Consider the following 19,170-nt stretch of genomic DNA (forward strand, 5'->3'; position numbering starts at 1 on the left):
TAAGAAATTCAGAGCACAGTACAGATGCGAGTACACAAGTTCACATATCTCGGCGAAACAGAGACGCACACATTTGTTGAAGTAGTTCCCCTTGACTGCCGCGGAAAATTCTTCTCTCCCCGTCAGCCTGTAGGTTTGCCAAACGGGTTTACTGTTTCGCCAATTGGCGCTTTTCTGTACAGTTTTTATGATTACATGTTTTAATTTTTCCTTTTACAATTGAAATTTTATTCTTCATGATGATTTAACTCCAGCCCCCGTTAAAAAATTATTAACATTTTACTTTCAACTTACTTCAAAACATCTTTCAAAATATAACTTACCAGTATGGATTCACACTTTTAAAATAATTCTACTTTAATTAAACTTAGGAGATAATATAATCAATTAATCAATACTGTTTAGGAAATAAATTATTATTAACTAACTTTGCAACAATTGCGCAAGTAGTAATAACTTGTATTCACACTAAATGGATTTAAGATCATACAACATTTGATATGCTAAATAGCAGCTATTAGCGCTATTTATCTCTTACCTAATGTACCCACTTTATATATTATCTCCATTCTTTTTTACGTTTTAAACTTCTTATACAAAAAATTTACTGTATTGAAGGTTAGCAGCCTGCTTACTTTTATATCTTGCTAGTTTAACTCATATTAAAATCATTAAATGTCATTCCACTAGATGACAAACTTGAAAATTTAACGCCATGCCTGCTACAGGTAAACCCAAAAAAACAATTTCTATGAAAAACATTTAACTGTATTTACATGATTACATGCGGTACTTTACATATTAAATATATAGGACAGACTAAAAACAATCTTAACTTTCGGATCAATAACCATAGAGCTCAAATCAAAAAATTCAACGCACAAAAAAAAAAAAAAAAAAAAAAAAACATTAAAATAAGTACGCCATCACAACTGAATACAGCAGAATTAGAAAACTTTAAACACCATGACTTCAACTCTATTCAACTTCAGATACTACATATAATACCCAATCACAAAACACGAATTTTTCAGGAATCTCTCTATATACTAAAACAACGTTCACTTTATCCATATTGACTTAACACTTATATACATAGTCATAGAGATACTTCTAAGAAGTCTATTTTCATCCAATTTAAGATCTACAGCAACAAAACGCAGAGAGGAAAAAGAGGAAGCAAAATAAAAAATAATGCGAGATTTTTATCCACTTTGGATACACTTGCATTGAAAAAACAATTGAAATGTTTTTTTGACTCACACTACTTTCCCAAGAAACTTCTCAACTGGTTACACTCCTGTACTAATAAATTCCTTATCAAACTAAAAAAATCATTCAAGAAAGCTACGACGACATACAAATCATCAAAGACATGATTCTTGATTTTAGTCTTTTCAGACTCTCTAATAGTCTCACTCAACGCAAAATTTATTTTAAAGTCAATTTTCTACATCCGCAGTTTGACAATATTCATTTCTCAAGAATCATCAGAGATTGTAAAGATTACTTCCCCGCAGTTAACACAATACCAATGATTGCATTTAAATATCAAAGGACCTTAAGCAACTTGCTCACTAACCACCATGAAATAGATGAAACTGCAGAATGACATTGTAAGACACCAATTTACAGCAATTACGTAGATTCTCAACACCAGCACATAATTACTGGCAACTTGAATATCATACAAAACCATCAACTAAAAACACTAATGATTTATGGTACAAAATTTAGACCAGTCAGAAACATGACTACAAATTACTGTTACAAGACTTTCGAAAACAACATCAACGAATTTATAGTTAAAGCAAGCTATCAACTGAATTTACCCATAGATACCTTCTTAAAATGGAAAGCTAAAATTTTTCAACGCATATCCACCGAAATCAGTCACCTCAAATTTAAAAGTACACTGAATTGGTCGCAACTTACATCAGATATTAATCAATTAAAACAGCTTTTTACTATTACAAAAATAGATAAATCAACAATAACTTTAGCATTATATGAAAACAATTCTATGCTGAAATTATTCATAAAGAACTTCTCAACGCAACTACTTATCAATTAGCCAACCTTACAGAAACATCTATAATAAACAGGATTAAAACCTTTCATAAGAAACTCAATATTACTTTCAATGCAAACTACAACAGATTTACTAATCTTTATGCGATTCCCAAATTCCATAAAACACCATTAAAATTTAGATTTATAGCTAATGGAACTAATAATTAAAAGAAAAATGTAGAATATTATTTTTCAATTCAACTTAATAAAATCTGTAAATTTATTTTCACTGATTGTAACACTAATCATAACTATTGCTGGATCATTCATAATAACACTCATGTCATTAATACCATTCAAACCATTAACATCCAAAACATTAACTGCTATGATTTTGAAAACTTATATACCTCACTTCCTCTAGAAGAAATCTGTACCAGTCTACTTGATCTACCTAAACTTTTCCCTAATATACTCAATATCATGACTCTTGACAAATGGAAAACCTACCTAAAATGCACACTTTTTCATAACTACATCAAGTTTCAAAATCAACTTTTTAAACAAGTCAGAGGATTGCCAATGGGCTTACATTCCAGCACCTCGATCTGTAATATCTTTTTATTTGTCAAAGAATTTAACTTCCAAAAAAATCTACAACCACAAGAGTTAAATTACTACAAACACACCTACAGATATATTGATGACCTTATTACAATTAATAATTTTGGTAAAATTGAACACTCCGAGATTTATCCGAATTGTCTTACACTTAATAAAACTAATAATTCACAAAATAGCATAGACTTTCTAGATCTTTAAATCATTAACTACAAAAATATTTACTTTTTGACAAAACAGGAAACTTCAATTTCAATACTAACAAATTAATAAATTGGAACTCTAACATATCCAAAAAAGTAATTAACAATACTATAATTAATCAAATACAACGAATTAAACTATATGCACAGATACAATAGATTTACAACGCGAAATTTTGATCCTTATCAAAATTCTCAAAAATAATCTAATTCCCATTCAATTTATCAACCATTGCCTTAAACGAGGAGGCGTTAAATACTCACTCTAAATCAGTTAACTGATAGGGATATGATAATTTGTCCCTAAACCTGAGAAGGCGGTATAACTTGGATGACTGTCAGTTGGAAGATTTGTATATAGTGTAATTACTCAATTGCATATATTGTCAAAAGCTAATTGTCTTCAGACATATACTGTTACTATACTGTTACTAAAAAAATGGGCCTATTTCATGCCTTTAGTCTGTCTATCAGCTCTTGGACAGTGAAAATTCCTTTTTCCTTTCTTAAATTCTTAATCATTGTGACACGACAATTAGCCAGAAATTAATTAATTTCCATTCACTAGTAATTTCAAAAAAATCTTAACAGACAGTCTCTCTCAGATAAGAACTCGACAAAATACATCCCTCAAGAATTCCAAGTCCCACCCACTACCATAAATTACTTCACCCAAGTCTTACCGACTGATATTATTCAAAGCCCCTACTGCCGCTAGGAACTTTCGGACACCCTACACTTCTGAGTCAGACACGAAGAGAACACATTGCAAACTACCCCACTAGAAAGAATGTAAGTTACTTAATACCATTTGTGGCCGTATATCTTCATGTACATTCACTGATCTTATTTATATTATTTTCTATATTATTTTTATATTATTTTTATATTGTCTTTGATTTGTTTTTACAAAGTTTGCATTATTTATCTTAATTTGTAATCTTCTACGTTTATTTCAACATTACTTTGAATTCGATTTCATAATGATAATTTCCAATGTTTAATTTCTACAAATAATATAGTACTCAAATGCATAAACATGAAAGTGTCGGGGACGTTTACTGGAATTAAATAGAATTTCTCTACAGTAATTGATTTTTACTCCAAATTGAATTGACTAAAATGCTTCATAAGAATAAGTCCTTTGAGTATCAGCATTGGTTCATAATTCCTTCTATTCGCGGAAATATTTGGCCTGACTAGAATTGCCGGTTTGCCTTTAACTTATAACTCGAGTAAAGAAGAAACACTTTCGTATTTACGTATTTTTATCAATTATTGTTCATTGAACGGGAGTTGGTTTGTTCCCCTTGAAAAGTCAACTAATTTCCGATCAATGACAATGATTACATGTTTTAATTTTTCCTTTTACAATTGAAATTTTATTCTTCATGATGGTTTAACTCCAGTCCCCATTAAAACATTATTAACATTTTACTTTCAAATTACTTCAAAACATCTTTCAAAATATAATTTACCAGTATGGATTCACACTTTTAAAATAATTCTACTTTAATTAAACTTAGGAGATAATATAATCAATTAATCAATATTGTTTAGGAAATAAATTATGTATATATATATATATATATATATATATATATATATATTTATACAAGTTAAAGTGACCGATTGCCACGAAAAAGCGAGGAGTACGACTATATGTTATAGCACTCCCATATACTAAAATATTCTACGTCTACTCATTCTCGAGTTAATCGAAATACATATCTCTTGAAACGAAAATACTTGCAAATACCGAAAAATCTCTTTATTGAATTCATTTTACAATCCGTTATTGGAAAAAAGAGCTCCTTATATACTCTGTCCAAAAACTATGCCAAAAAAATCATTTCAATTGATTTATAGTGGGTTAAATTGAGTCACAACCACAGAGTTTTCTTGAAACCTGGTACACTAAAGTTTTTGCAATTACAGTTCTTACTTTAATTTGTACAAGGAATTAGAAGGTGACAGTTTTGTATCTTCCATTCTACAGGGCCGATTAACGAAATTTAGCTAGCATTTTTCATACCGGAAAATCGCTTCTTTCGCAAACTTGTATAAGAGTTTTAAAACAATATTAAAAATTATCCAAATTGAAATAAGAATTTATAATTGAACAAACTCGAAAAATAAAAATGCGAAAGGGAAAATATACAAATTGTAAACATATAACAATAAATCTCCTTTTAAAGAGGTCGCTTACCTAAAGAAAATTTTCTGAGTTACATGAAATTCAAATTCAAATTACAAGAATTTGTTAACTAAATTGTTCTTTATTTAAAATCATTCTCTGGGATCTGGATATACTTATGGATTACGAGGAAATGGAAACCCTTAGGGCGGAGTCTTAAGTCTCAAAGTTTTGCCTCAAATGCCAATATTTTATGATTCATGCAGTTTTTCAAGAATAAAGCTTTGAATATTATAATAAATCATAAATGAATAATAATAAACAAAAGTCTTTAATAGAAATGAGATGACAAGACGAATGATTAAAATTTTATTGGAGAGCCAAAAGTGTTAATTTTACATTTAATTTTTAATAAAAGTCTAAACTTTATAACTAGTTCGAAATTTTTTTGAAATGGTAATAATAAATGAAATTGTAATAAAAAATATAATCAAAAATTTAGAAATAAGTAAATCAAATACAAAATTAAGATAATAATAGTAATAATATTAATAATAATAAAATTAATGCTAAGCAAAATAAAATATTAAGGAGAAAGAAATATAAAATTTAAAAAGTAACAATAAGAAAACACAAAAAACATAAAAGTAAATATTAATAAACAAATAAGTAAAAATAAAATAGCATTTAAAAAGAATATGATATAAACATAGTAAAAAATGCAGTAATTGCAAAAATATAATAAAAATAATTCTTAAGCTTTAATTAAAAGCCTTAATTTTGGCAAAATGCACAGTTTAGTCATAATTAAGCCACTTCCTTGGCTCCCCAATTAGTATCTTTTTTATTAAATAAATATAGGTTCTGCTTATGAGCTCAGTTTTTCAGTCAGTCAAGGAGATCATCACATGACCAGTCCCTGGTCAGTCAATGTCCAAATTTATACAATCAATGAGATCGTCTCTTATTTAGTCAATGTCCTATATTTATTCAGTCACTTCAGTCACTGGTCAATTAGTGTGATCGTCAGTTAGTCAGTCTCTCGTCAGTCAATGTACAATTTTTAGTCAGTCAATTAGATTGGTGTCATTTCGAACAAATGTATCACGAACATAAATTGAAATTATGTAAACTTAGATTTTGATATGATGCTTTAAACTGTTATGTTTATTTTTGATTTTTTTAAAGCGAAAATATTTCAGTAAAGCTTTTCTTAATTTTGAAATTGTGAAACGCTTGCTGCGCTGTGATGAAGGATGTTGAGTATTCTCGTCATCAACGTAGATAACAGCGACGGTATCAACGACGATATCAATAAGGCGTTCTTGAAATTCTTGAATTGGTTTCACTTCTAATCTGTCTACTTGATCCATTTTGCTATTTATTTCTGGTTCATTATTTGTGTTGATGAGATTGCCGAAATTGATGTCCCCTTGTGCTCCAAGATCGGTATGCGATACAATGCATTCAGCATCCAATGATTTAATAGAGGCATTCAAAGTGGGGTTTTCCTGGTTGAAGATGGTTATTCTGCTATTCATGCCTGTTTGATTACCTGAGTTATCAGGTTTTGGGTAATCAAAATTCCTTTCTGCTTCTTCATGGAAGTAATTCAATTGATTTCCATCACTTATATGGTAAACTTCAGTGGGATTATTATTGAAATCTTTGGCAAAACGTTCGATGTGGTCAGTGTCACTATCGATATGCAAATTTAGAAGATTATTATCAAAAGCTTCGTTAGGAATTTGGAGAAGATGGGTGTCATCGTCTATATCCACATCAAAGGAATCGTCATTATGTTCATGAATATCAGCACATGAATCAAAGAAATCTAAATTATGTACCTTCGTTCCGGCACTATAGTTGTGTTCATTAAGGTTAATGGTATTTTCATCGTTACTTTTTCGAGTTTTCTCTTCTCTTCGAGGAAACAAAATGAAGGCAATCGCAAAACAAATAAGTATGCCCAATAGGCTGTCGATAAACGGTGTTGGTATAAAAACGTAACATAATACTGTCAACAAAAAGAAGCCCATTTCTAAAAATGGCCCGAATTCGTTTTCAGCAGTAAAAATAACAAATTTAAGCAAATGTGATCCACACGTAAAATTTTAGCACCACTAGATTTGATATCTCTAATGATTATGGTTTATTAGCATTGTTAAAAAAGTATTCATTAACTTTGTTGTAATTCAACAAAAGCCTAAAACAATTATTAGTAACTTGATTGTTACAAATGTTATTAAAAGGATTCTTTGAATATGTAGCAATGAAAGATGTTCTGATATATAACTCTACTCATAATATAAAGGAAGTTTCTGTGTGTATTTCTTTCGTTCATGCTGCGTGTTAGCTAATAGACTCAGGGCTACGAATTTGGTACATAGGTACATGTACACAAAAGCCAGTATACCTCGAACAGAGTTTTAAGCTCAACAATATGCTTCCATAAGAAACCATACTATCAGACGTCATTCTGACATCATATCAGGCGACGACATTTCATACGACCATCATAACAGACATTGTGAACATTGAAAACCGAGTGAATAGAACATATCGTTTCAGTTCTCTACATTCCTCAATAACAAGATATAATAAGTTGAGACAACGTAGGGTTTTCAGAGCGCTTACCTTACTAAGGGATTCAGGGAATGGAATTAAGGTAGCTCGTGCAATGGTCACTTTCTCATCCAACAGATTATGACTAGAGAGCGGAAACGAGAAAGTGACTTATATTTCATCTTCGGTGAACCAATAGAGCTAAATTATGCGTCTGCTTAATCAAAGAATCTCTAACTAGAAGAAGTAAAGGTTCACCGGGGTAAATGTGGCTCCGTCAGACCGAAGAGACACATTATGTATATCCTTGAAGCTTACTTTAAAGGGGCAAACCATTCCAAAGCTATCCACCCTCCGTACCTCACTGCGCATGTGCGAAATAACATCAGGAGGCAACAAAGCAGCATCAAAGAATGCGGCATGCCGTCGGCCATGTTAGCAATCTTTTACCACGTTGTTCGAAAACGTTCTTTGTTGTTGTAGTCAGAGGTACTTGGTTTCAGCTATGTGAAATTCTTTTAAAGACTTTTTAAATGTAATGCTGTAAGTGAAATGGTTTTGGCTATTGGGTGAAAACTTTGCTCTTGGTTTTCACAATGGTCATTCCAAATAATTGTCTAAACGTTTTCATGGTAATTTGTTTTTAAAGTTGTTGTCGGATAATTATAATGTATTTCAGTGTTTTCAATTTATTTAGGGGTGCCTTTAATTGTCTTTAAATGTGTTTTTCTGTTTCAGTTAGTTATTGCAAATTTTGCTTTTAAAATTTCACTGTAAAGTTTTAACTATGGATCCATAAAAATTTATTACGTTTTGTATGGCATGTGTTTTCCCCCCTTTTTAAGTTTACAGAAGAAAAGAATTAAGAAATTTATTTCATTTAAATTTTGTCTTCGTACGGCTCGCTGTTTAAATTGAAAGTAAAAATTGGACAGGAATTCTATAATTCGCCCCAAAATTCCAACTAACATCCTTTTGCTCAGAAAACTCCAGAAATGTATGAAAATAAAACATTTTGAGTTATTTCAAAGTAAAAAATTTACTATCTCCTCGAAGTGCGCTGTTTAAATTTCACCCTGCGCTGGTGTTTCACTGCATAGCCGTGGCTCTTCGGTACAGCGGCGCAGAGGCGAAACAGGTTTACATTGCGTCTATGGAAGCTTTCATTCTTCTCCTTAGAGATTCTTTGGCTTAATGCTGTTGGCTGAACATCCTTCTAAAACTTATACACATGCCTGAAAAAATTCATGACACTTAGAATGGAAATCTTTTATCTTCACTACTTATTGGGTCACAATCACAGAGTTAAGGAAAGTGGGAGTTTAATTAAACTATTCTTTTGTCTTTTCTCTAAAATCAGTGCATTGGTTTCAGAATATTATATTCGATCTAAAGGTCTCACATCGCTTTTCCTCCTACTCAAATCTTTCGATTTTTATTTATACATAAAATCATAAACACTTTCGCTCACCACTTACGTGACATGAACGTATATTTAAATTAGGTACATGCACCCGATAAAATATATGATGTGGCCACCACATGACTTCTTTGTAAGGACTATTAAAACACCTGCATTAATAACTGTAAAATATATAAAAATATAAAACGTTTATTACAGTTAAAAACAATTTTTACAATTAAAATTAGAGTTTCTGCATCCAAACAAGCAAATCAGCCAACAGGCAAACTGACCAAAATTTTGGTATACAGTATTGAAAGTTAATGCTTAGTCTCCCTATGCAAACGGACATGGAAGTTAGCGCACCAAATGACTTAAATCACTAACTCTACTAGCTCTTTCAAATGCAAATAAATGGTGGCCTCGTTGCGCCTACCATCACTTTTACATTGCTCATAAATCGATAGCTATCCCATGCAATAAAGTTGTAAAATACGTAACCGCAACATAAGAACAACATAATTATACCCCTTTAAAAGGCTAAAATGCAAAATTTACTAATAGATAAGAACACAAATACAGAGCTGAACGAGCCGGTTTGGCTTTAACTTATAACTCGAGTAAAGACGAAACACTTTCGTATTTACGTATTTTTATCAATTATTGTTCATTGAACGGGAGTTGGTTTTGATGTACGTGTGAGTAACACGTGCATACGAAAATATCCCTAACATTAACTAGGAAAGCCGAAATCTTCATAAGATAGACATGTTACAATTAATAATCAAATTTAATAAGGAAAAGTAACAGTTGCCGGGTACATTATAACGGCTTAAGAAATTCAGAGCACAGTACAGATGCGAGTACACAAGTTCACATATCTCGGCGAAACAGAGACGCACACATTTGTTGAAGTAGTTCCCCTTGACTGCCGGGGAAAATTCTTCTCTCCCCGTCAGCCTGTATGTTTGCCAAACGGGTTTACTGTTTCGCCAATTGGCGCTTTTCTGTACAGTTTTTAAGTCCGTATCGCCTGTTTGGCGCTGCCGCTGCATACTCCCTCCGCAGTGTCAACGAAATGTGACATACCGATGCGGGGGTCGGATTAATCGTCCAGAACGGGTGATACAAATGTCCGAAGTTTTTTTCACACTCTTGGAAGCAACTTGAAAAGAGTCCATGGTTACAAAAGCGGGTGTCAGTCTATCTATGGAGATCGTTTGCTTAGTCCCTTTTATTTCGAGATCAAACGTTTTATCTCGTCTTTCTAGCACATTAAATGGTCCATCATAAGGAGTTTGAAGTGGTTTTCTAACTCCGTCGTGTCGAACAAACACATATGTGGACTTGTGAAGGCGTGGATGAATGAAACATGTTCGCTGACCGTGGCTAGAAGTCGTGGTCGGGCGGACAAAGATGAAATAGAAGATAGAGTGTCGGCTGTGGAGCAACGAGTCGAAGGAAGAGTTTCGGCCTTCCAACAAAATTGAAGAAAGAGTTTCTGCCGTCCAAGGACATATTGAACAACAAATCAAAGACAGAATTTCTGCTGTCGTCGCCAAAGAAGTTGACACTTTAAAGAAATTCGTAGCGATGGCAGGGAGCACTTCGGATGGTTTAAAATTTCTACCCATGTCTGCTCGTCCCTCTCTGAAGCTATCGACATATGATGGAAGACCTCCTGGCAGGTGTATAAGACACAATTTTCGATCGTGGCAGATGCAAATGGATGGGATTCCCAAGCTAAGGCCTGTCATCTCGCCACTTCTTTAAGAGCCGACGCAACGGATATCCATTAGACTCTTCCCGAAAACAAAAGGTTACATTTTGAAGCTCTGTCCTGCGTCTTGGAGCTGAGCTTTGGGGAAAACTGTTTAAAAGACTACAGTAGGCTTCAATTAAAATCCCACCAACAGAAAACCACGGAAACACTTCAGGAGCTCGCCACAGATGTTGAAAAGCTGTCCCACCTCGCCTTTTCGGAGTGCCCGACAGAAACAAGGGAAATCCTGCCTCTGGAATACTTCATCGACAGCATCCAGGATCCTGAAATACAGAAAGCTATATGAATTGCGGATGTGAAGGATATAAAAAGGGCTCTGTTGTACGCCATGAAATTCGAGGCAGCCCAGCAAGCAACTCATAGAGACCACTACCCAGTCAGAGCTATGTGAGTCCACGAGCCAGTGGATCAACTGATGGCTCATTTAGATGATTTATCCAGACAAGTCGACGCTTTGATACAGAGTAGCAGTGAGAACAAAGTCGCTCGAAGGTGTTGGAGATGTGGTTCTAAAAGTCACGTATGACGGCATTGCAGAACACCCCAGGGCACGGATAATAAAGCGGATGAGTTGACAAGACCAGTGAATGCCTTGAGAAGAAATGTTGGTGAAAAGAAACCGACCCTAAAGTGCTGGAACTGAGGTGTTGAGGCCACCTACGAAGGAACTGCAAAAAACCCCAGAGCACGGAAAATAAGGCATATGATTTAAACAGACAATTAAATGCCATGGGACGCAAAAGGAGTGACAAGAAACCAAACTGCTGGAACTGCGGAGCAGAAGGCCACGTGCGAAGGAACTGCAGAACACCCCAGAGCACGGAAATTAAGACTATTTCCCAGCAGCGATGCAGAAAAAAAATTAATAGCCATATCGAGGAACTTATGTTGCCAGATAATGAAAAACCCTGTTTTAAAGCGCTTGAGATTTCTACAGTGTGTGGCAACAGTAACGGACTGTCCATCAATGGGAATATTAATGGAGTTCCCTGCAATATGGCGATAGATACAGGAGCCAACGTTACCGTCATCCAAAAAGATTTGGCTCAACAACTGGGAAGCAAACTTATCTGGACACCGCCCTGCGTTACCCTCCAGACCGTGTCCGGTGACAAGATCGACATCGACGGAAAAGTAAACATTAACATCATGTTTGGAAGTGCCGCTTACCATCACACGGCATATGTAGCAGAGATCACTGATTCTTAAATGCTCGGATTGGACTTTTTAAGGAAATACAATTTTTCCTTAGACTTGAAAAACAACAAACTGCTTTCAGCATCTGATGACATGACTATCCATCCTCAACAGGGATCCTCGCCTGGAAATGTCGATGCCTTGTCCGAAAGACCCAGCTCAGGAAGCTGCTGAAATCATACTAGGGTCGAAAAAAAAACGCAAGACTACCAGCTATTCTCTATCCCAGATGCTCTTCAGTCGAGACCTTCGTCTGCCTTAAGACCACCTGTTTGATCGCCATACGGATACACCTTCATCGCCTGAGCAGCACATCCAAGATGTCCAGGCCCGTTATGAAGTGATGCACCGTTCCGCACGAAAGCGAGTGAACTTGGCGACGGAGAAAGTGAAGACCAGATGCAACACGAGAGCTACTGGACATACATTCAACAAAGGAGACAAGGTTTGGTTGTGGAATCCGACTTGTCCGAAAGGACTCTGTCCGAAATTACAGTCACCTTGGGATGGTCCTTACGCAGTCCTAAACAAAACGAATGACGTCGTGGTTCGGATCCGTAAGTCATCGAGCTCTAAACCTAAAGTCGTTCATTACGACAGGTTAGCTCATTACTATGGCCATAGTATGTAATGTAAATAATTGTAAATAGTGCAAGACCATGGTCCTTTTTGTTTCTAAATGTGTATTTAGTATTTGATTTGTATTTGACAGCATTTGATTTGTTTTATTTATTGCATTTATTGTTCATGTTGTTTATTATTGTAATGTAATGCTTATTATTGCATTTATGCCACAGTTGTAAGGTTGGCTTCCTGTCCAGGGATTGAACTGCCAGGGACGTGCAGTCCTTGGGAAGGGGGCAGTGTTACGGATTTGGTATTTAAATAGCTTATGTTAGTTGAATGGTAAATTAAATGGTTTTATTTCCCGCGCAGTGCAGCGCGTGACGACTATTAAAAGAAAGCTAAGCCGGAAAATTGAAAATACAAGAGCGTGTGCATGTAACATTTAATAAATATCTCTTTTTGATTTCGAGAAAGTACTAGAAAATTCTCACGCACGATTTTAAAATCTTATAAAAGGAGGAAAACCTCTCAGTTCGTAGTAGTTACTTAGTTTGTTGTTGTTTAGAAAACTGCTCTTGTTGACTGTAGCGAATTCGCGGATTAGCTTTCTTTAGCTGTTTTGAATTAAGTTCTTTTGAACGTTTGAGTAGTTAGAAGATAACTACTGTGAGATATTGTAAAACTGAAAGAATATCTGAGAGAATTTAAGCATTTCGTGATAATAATAAATTTTTTGTTAATTTTTTATTGGACTTGTGCATTCATTTTGTAACGAACCTGTACGCACGCAACAATATCATTGATATTTGAAGTAGTGAGTTGATGTTGGTCAAGAATGCCTTTAATAAGATGAAGAAGTACAACATCTCAGTGAGTTTCAATGAGGTTGTGTAATAGAGCTACAAGAAGGTAGATTTTCTTTCTTTGATATTATAGAAATCTTGGGAGGAATGTATTCACTGTGCATGATTGTTTGTCAAGGGAAGATACTAGGCTCAAGAAGGCCGGGTTCCAGTCAGCTGGCACGGCCCTACTGAGATTGAAGACTGCCGTGTTTGACATATGGCTGTAGCACATCATACTACGAGCAGCCGAAATTCGAGCTGCTGGATACAACGAACTGTTACTAATTGGTTACTTGAAAGACAGCTTCGAGCTAGATGCCCTGTAGTGTGCATGTCATTGACTCCAAACCACTGCTGTTTGCGACATCAGTGGTGTCAAGCTTGTGTTCTTTAGAGGATTAAGTGGAGATCTGTTGTGTTTTCTGATGCCAGTGATGGCTGTGCATTGATTAAAAGGAGTTCAGTTTAGCGCCTGGAACCAACCTGTCTGCGACCTAGACACACTGGACCTACACTTGGAGTTGTGGCCTGGAGAGCAATTTTATATGACAACAGCAGCACTCTCATAGTTATCCCATGTATTCTGACTGCAAATTTTTACGTCAACCTGTTCTGCTGCCTTTCATGAACAACATACAAAGAGGTGTTTTGCAGCAGGATAATGCTCGCCCTCGTACCACTGTTGTAACCCTGCATGGTCAGTAGTGTCAACATGTTGCCTTGACCTGATAGACCACTAGATCTTTCTCCAGTGGAGCGTGTATGGGATATTATTGGACGACAACTCCAGTGTCATCCACAACCAACATTAGCCGTCCATGTAGTGACTGACCAAGTGCAGCAGGCATGGATCTCCATCCCAGAAACTGACATCCAGCCCCTGTACAACACAATGCATGAACATTTGTATGCTTGCATTAAAAATTCTGGTGGCTACACCAGTTTAAATGTACCAACATTTCACATTTGAAATTACTCTTCTCATGCTTGTGCATTAACCTGTTATCTTTAAAATTTAATCAATTAAATAATGTTACCTAGATAAATGTATTGCCGAAATTTCAGTACTCCACAGTAATTTTTTCTTGGTGTTGGGATTTTTTTTTCTGTCAGTGTGAGTGTATATGTATAAATAGATAGATATTTAAAAAAATATAATTTAAGATGTAAGAAAATTTGCATGTATTAGGAAGATAAAAAATATAAATACACACACACACATATACAGTCAAAAGTCTTTAATCCGGATGTCCATAATCCGAAATGATCTATAATCCGGACCTCAAAGCTACAAACTTTCTGCGCATGCACATATGCATTTACGCATGCGCATAATACATTTACGCATGCGCGTTTAATGTATAACGGACGGTATAAGCTAAGCTAAAATTATCTAATTCAGTTAATGTTGCAGATTGCATTGTTCCTTAATCTTCGAATTGGATCCAGCTTATTATTTTTTGCAGCCTGTTAGAGCAATTTTATAAAAGTAAGCTTGAACTTTCGATTATGTCAAAAAGAATTTCCAATTCTGGAGCTGCCGAAGGATCTACAAAGCGAAGGCGTGTTTTGATGTCCATCAAACAAAAAGTGGAATTGCTGCAAAAAATGGATAAAGGCATATCCTTTGTTTCTCTAACCATTCCGAAATCTGTTTATCAATTTCACGTGGCTCTGAGGGGGGGGGGGACGACGCGGTGCGCAATGAACTGGAAGTTGATCTGTCAGCACTATCCTTATCTTCAGGGCAGATGTTTTTATTTTATTCAGCTTATAATTCCTTACTAAATGTAGTATTTCATCTCGATGTACTCCGTCTTTGATATGATTTAAATGAAATTCCTCGTCATTATAAATATCACGAATACACATTTAATAGTTTTCTGGTTGCAATTTTCTAATGTCGACTATGTGTAATGTATGCTTTATGCATGTGCGCATTGAAAGAAATGTTTAATAAAGTAAACAAATACATATTAAACTTTTTTTTTGTAAATTTTGATACCCTTTAGATCATAATTGCTCTTTATTTCATAAATTGCGGTTTCATATTTTTAATTTTATAATTTCTGCATGCCATCTTACCAGATTTAAACTGATGATCTATAATCCGGAATCGCCGAAGTCCCGACGAATCTGGATTAAAGACATTTCACTGTATATGGCATACCTACTCCTTAGGCAGATAACCCTCGAGTGCTTTGCCATGGTCAAACTAACCTGTGATTTTGAAAATTTAATCAATTAAATATGTTACTTAAGTAAATGTATTGCCGAAATTTCAGTGCTTTACAGTAATTTTTTTCTTGGTGTTGGGATTTTTTTTCTGTCAGTGTATGTATGTGTATATAAATAGATAGATTGATAAAAAAATATAATTTAAGATGTAAGATTATTTAAGATATGTTAGAAATATAAAAAGCATATTTTGATACACACACACACATACATATATAATTTAAAATATAAGAAAGATAAAAAATGTAAATTTGTATTGATTTTTCAATTTTCGTTTACACTTTGTTTTTATATACTTTTTCGAATTTATACACTTTGTTCTTTGTTTGTTTGTTTGTTTTATACACTTTGTTCGAATTAGAATAAAGTGCCTTTTCCACCCCAAACTGTAGGAGCTGCATTGATGGAGGCACATATTATTAAGTTAAAATTTTTAATTTTTATTTTTCTAATTTAATATTAATTTCATGTATTTGCACATTTGTCAGCTTAGAAACAGGCTTTTTCTTGTACTTCTCTTGCTACACTAATCCCCTGATGAAGGAGTACCAGTAGATGTAAAGTCCATTTGCCTTTTATTATTTTTTGCATTTTTGTATTGCAGCAATTTTTGTTGTGAAATTGTTTGGTACTTACGAATTAATTCAACCACAATCGTGCAATTTGGCAATTTTTGCAATTAAAAAAAAATTGCAAACTATTGACATTTATTGCTAGTGGGCAGACATTATCATCATATCAAAAGAAAACATACTTTAGCAATTTAAAACATAAATTTTGATTTTAAATAGCAATTATATCAGTGGTTCCCAAATTGTGTACTACCGCGCCTTGGAGAGCTGCTGGCTCTTCACAGAGATGCAGCAAAATATTGTAAAAACCTTCCTAATTGATTGAAGCGAGACATTTAGCTTAACTAAACAATAAAAGGAGAAGCTAAAAATATATAGATTTTTTTTTTGTTTGTTTTTATTTGATCCTTTATAGTTGCTATAACAGAATATTCTTGCGAAGGGTAGCCGGTAAAGCTGTGCCTTCTCGATCGTGTTATCGAACGATCTTTTCATTGCTTTCTACAGCTCATTTGGTAAAAAAGGAACCAGGAACCTTTTTTTTTCCGCAGAGCAGCGTGAAATTGATAAACAGATTTCGGAATTCTTAGAAAATGAAAGGATGTGCCTTTATACATTTTTTTGCAGCAATTCCACTTTATGTTTGATGGGCATCGAAACATACTTTCGCTTTGTAGATCCTACGGCAGCTCCACCATCAGAAATTCTATTTGACTTAATCGAAAGTTCAAGCTTACCTTTATAAAATTGCTCTAACAGTCTGCAAAAAATAATAAGCCGGATCCAATTAGAAGATTAAGGAACAACGCAATCTGCAACATTAACTGAAATAGATAATTTTAGCTTAGCTTATACCGTCCGTTATACATTAAACGCGCATGCGTAAACATATTATGCGCACACGCATATGCGTTTGCGTAAAAGTATTACGCGCATGCGTGAATGCATTATACGTTGAAGCATGCGCAGAAAGTTTGTAGCTTTGAGGTCCGGATTAAAGATCATTTCGGATTATGGGTGTCTGGATTAACGACTTTTGACTGTATTTTATAAAATCTTCTTCACTGAAAGCATGTTTTTTTAAAAAAAGTAAGTGAGGATATGGAAGCCAAACACTCATCTTTGTTGTACTATAGCAATGCAAAATAGCTCTATCGTGGTAATGTTTTATCACATACCTTTCAACGCAGGTAGAAATATTTATTCTCCTTAAAGGAAATGGTACAAAGATGCAGACGGTTTTATTGATCCCAATTTTTTAATAAAATTGACATACTTATGCCTAATTTTTGAAAAGGTGAATTCCCCTACTCTCTGTCATCAGGGAAAAAACATGCACCTTTTGAAGTCAACAGAAAAAGCATCAGCTTTTATAAAAAAACTCTTTACTGTGAAGAAGAAAATTGGATCAAAATGCAGGCAAAGGTTGTTTTATAAGATTGCAGCAATTTTTTATGTCAAATGAACTTGATCATTCTGAAGAACTATGTTTGAAGGATGTTTATCACAGCTAATTGTCTAGTTTGAGAAATGCTTCCTCAATGAAAATTTTGAGAGGTTTGCGTGGATTCAAATCTATTTAACACTGTTGTTTCATCTGAGTTTACTTCTGCAGAAGAAAGAATCTTACCGAGTTGTTTTGCGACAATAGTTTGAAAGCAGAATTTGGCAGCAAGGAATTGGTAGAAGTTTTCATTTCGATAAAAAATGAACATCCCTTTCTAAGTGATAAGACTCAGTGGATTTTAATTCCATTTTTGATGTCGTATTATGCAAAGCTGGATTTTTGGCAGCTGCTATAATAAAAGTAAATATAGAGCAAAAATCAATATGGAAAAGGAAATGAGAGTGGCCATATCCAGTTTAATTGCATGATTTGAGAAAGTGTGCTGTGATTAGTAGTCTCATCCATCACATTAATTATTAATTTATTGTTAATAAAGTAACAAAAAATGTTTAATAATTAAGATACATGAGTTTTATTTATTCTTATCTCTTACTTATGATTAGCCTTACATTTACTTAGGGTAGGGAGGGCATCGTGAAAAAATTTTAATTGAGAAAAGATCTAGTGACTCGTAAAAGTTTGGCAACCACTGGGTTATATGCTACATAAAAAATTAATACTCAACATTTTTTTGCAAATCCTTATGTAATTTATGCTGGTCTTCTGTTCATGTACACATTAATCTGTTTTCACTTTTAAAAAAAATCAGACAATATCACACCCTTTTCATTGCTCACCGACTATTTACCAAACACATCATGTCATTATTCCCTTTAGTGATTTTGCATAAAATACTATAATCTTGTTGAAATGTTACTTTAGTCTTTCTGTTGGTGGCAAATATTTTAAAATCAAATTTTAGGCAAAAGTATCACAGTTCATCTATAAAAAATGTTTGAACTTTGATTACAACAAAAGGAACTCGTACAAAAATGGTGATGTTTGGCTGAAGAATTGTTATATGCATGGTTGTCTGAAGAGTGATTATGTGCATGGTTGCCAGAGTGTAACACATTTTAGGGGGGTACTTAATGATAAAGTGATTATGATAATATGTTGAGTACCATTTGTTTTGTTTGGTATTGTTTACTAGCTATGTGTAATCATAATAATTTCTTAGAAAATAAAAGGTAAAAAGGCTTACCTTTTAGTCGATCTTCTTTCTAATCCAAAGGCATATCCGGGAGTGTTTATTTCATTCATCGATGCACTACTCACAGAAAGAGAGAGGCTTCTAAGATAATAAGATATTTAATTTACAATCACATCACTAAACTAAAATATATAGTATATAACACAGAAGAGTAGGATTACATGTTTCACTCAAACGTCCATCACAAGTTCTCAAAGTTCAGTTAAAAAAGTTTTAGTTTAATGTTTTAGTTTTTGCTGCACACATGCGCAGATCACGTGGTTGTCGGTGAGAGTTTCAACATACTCCCAGCTTTAAATTTGCTGAAAAATCAAATTTAAAACTGTAACATTTGAACAGGCTTTACCATTCGACCAGTTCTTGTAAT

The 19,170-nt window shown here is 34.1% G+C and overlaps 1 protein-coding gene and 1 long non-coding RNA gene across 6 annotated transcripts in view; one reads left to right on the top strand and one right to left on the bottom strand.

The window, feature by feature from the left end:
* The window catches only part of LOC146994926 (cullin-5-like), a 180,090-nt gene that overhangs the window by 72,008 nt on the left and 88,912 nt on the right, over positions 1-19,170 (top strand). The window lies entirely within an intron of this gene.
* LOC146994927 (uncharacterized) overlaps positions 1-19,170 on the bottom strand; it is an 87,838-nt gene that overhangs the window by 62,293 nt on the left and 6,375 nt on the right. Inside the window, exon 2 of the long non-coding RNA XR_015043376.1 lies at positions 18,795-18,884. This is a non-coding gene — a long non-coding RNA (uncharacterized LOC146994927). The remainder of the gene's footprint in view (positions 1-18,794; positions 18,885-19,170) is intronic.

This window comes from Stegodyphus dumicola, chromosome 10 (genome assembly GCF_044657685.1).
Source record: "Stegodyphus dumicola isolate Sdum_Otavi_A_Nest chromosome 10, ASM4465768v1".
Lineage (NCBI taxonomy): Eukaryota > Metazoa > Arthropoda > Arachnida > Araneae > Eresidae > Stegodyphus > Stegodyphus dumicola.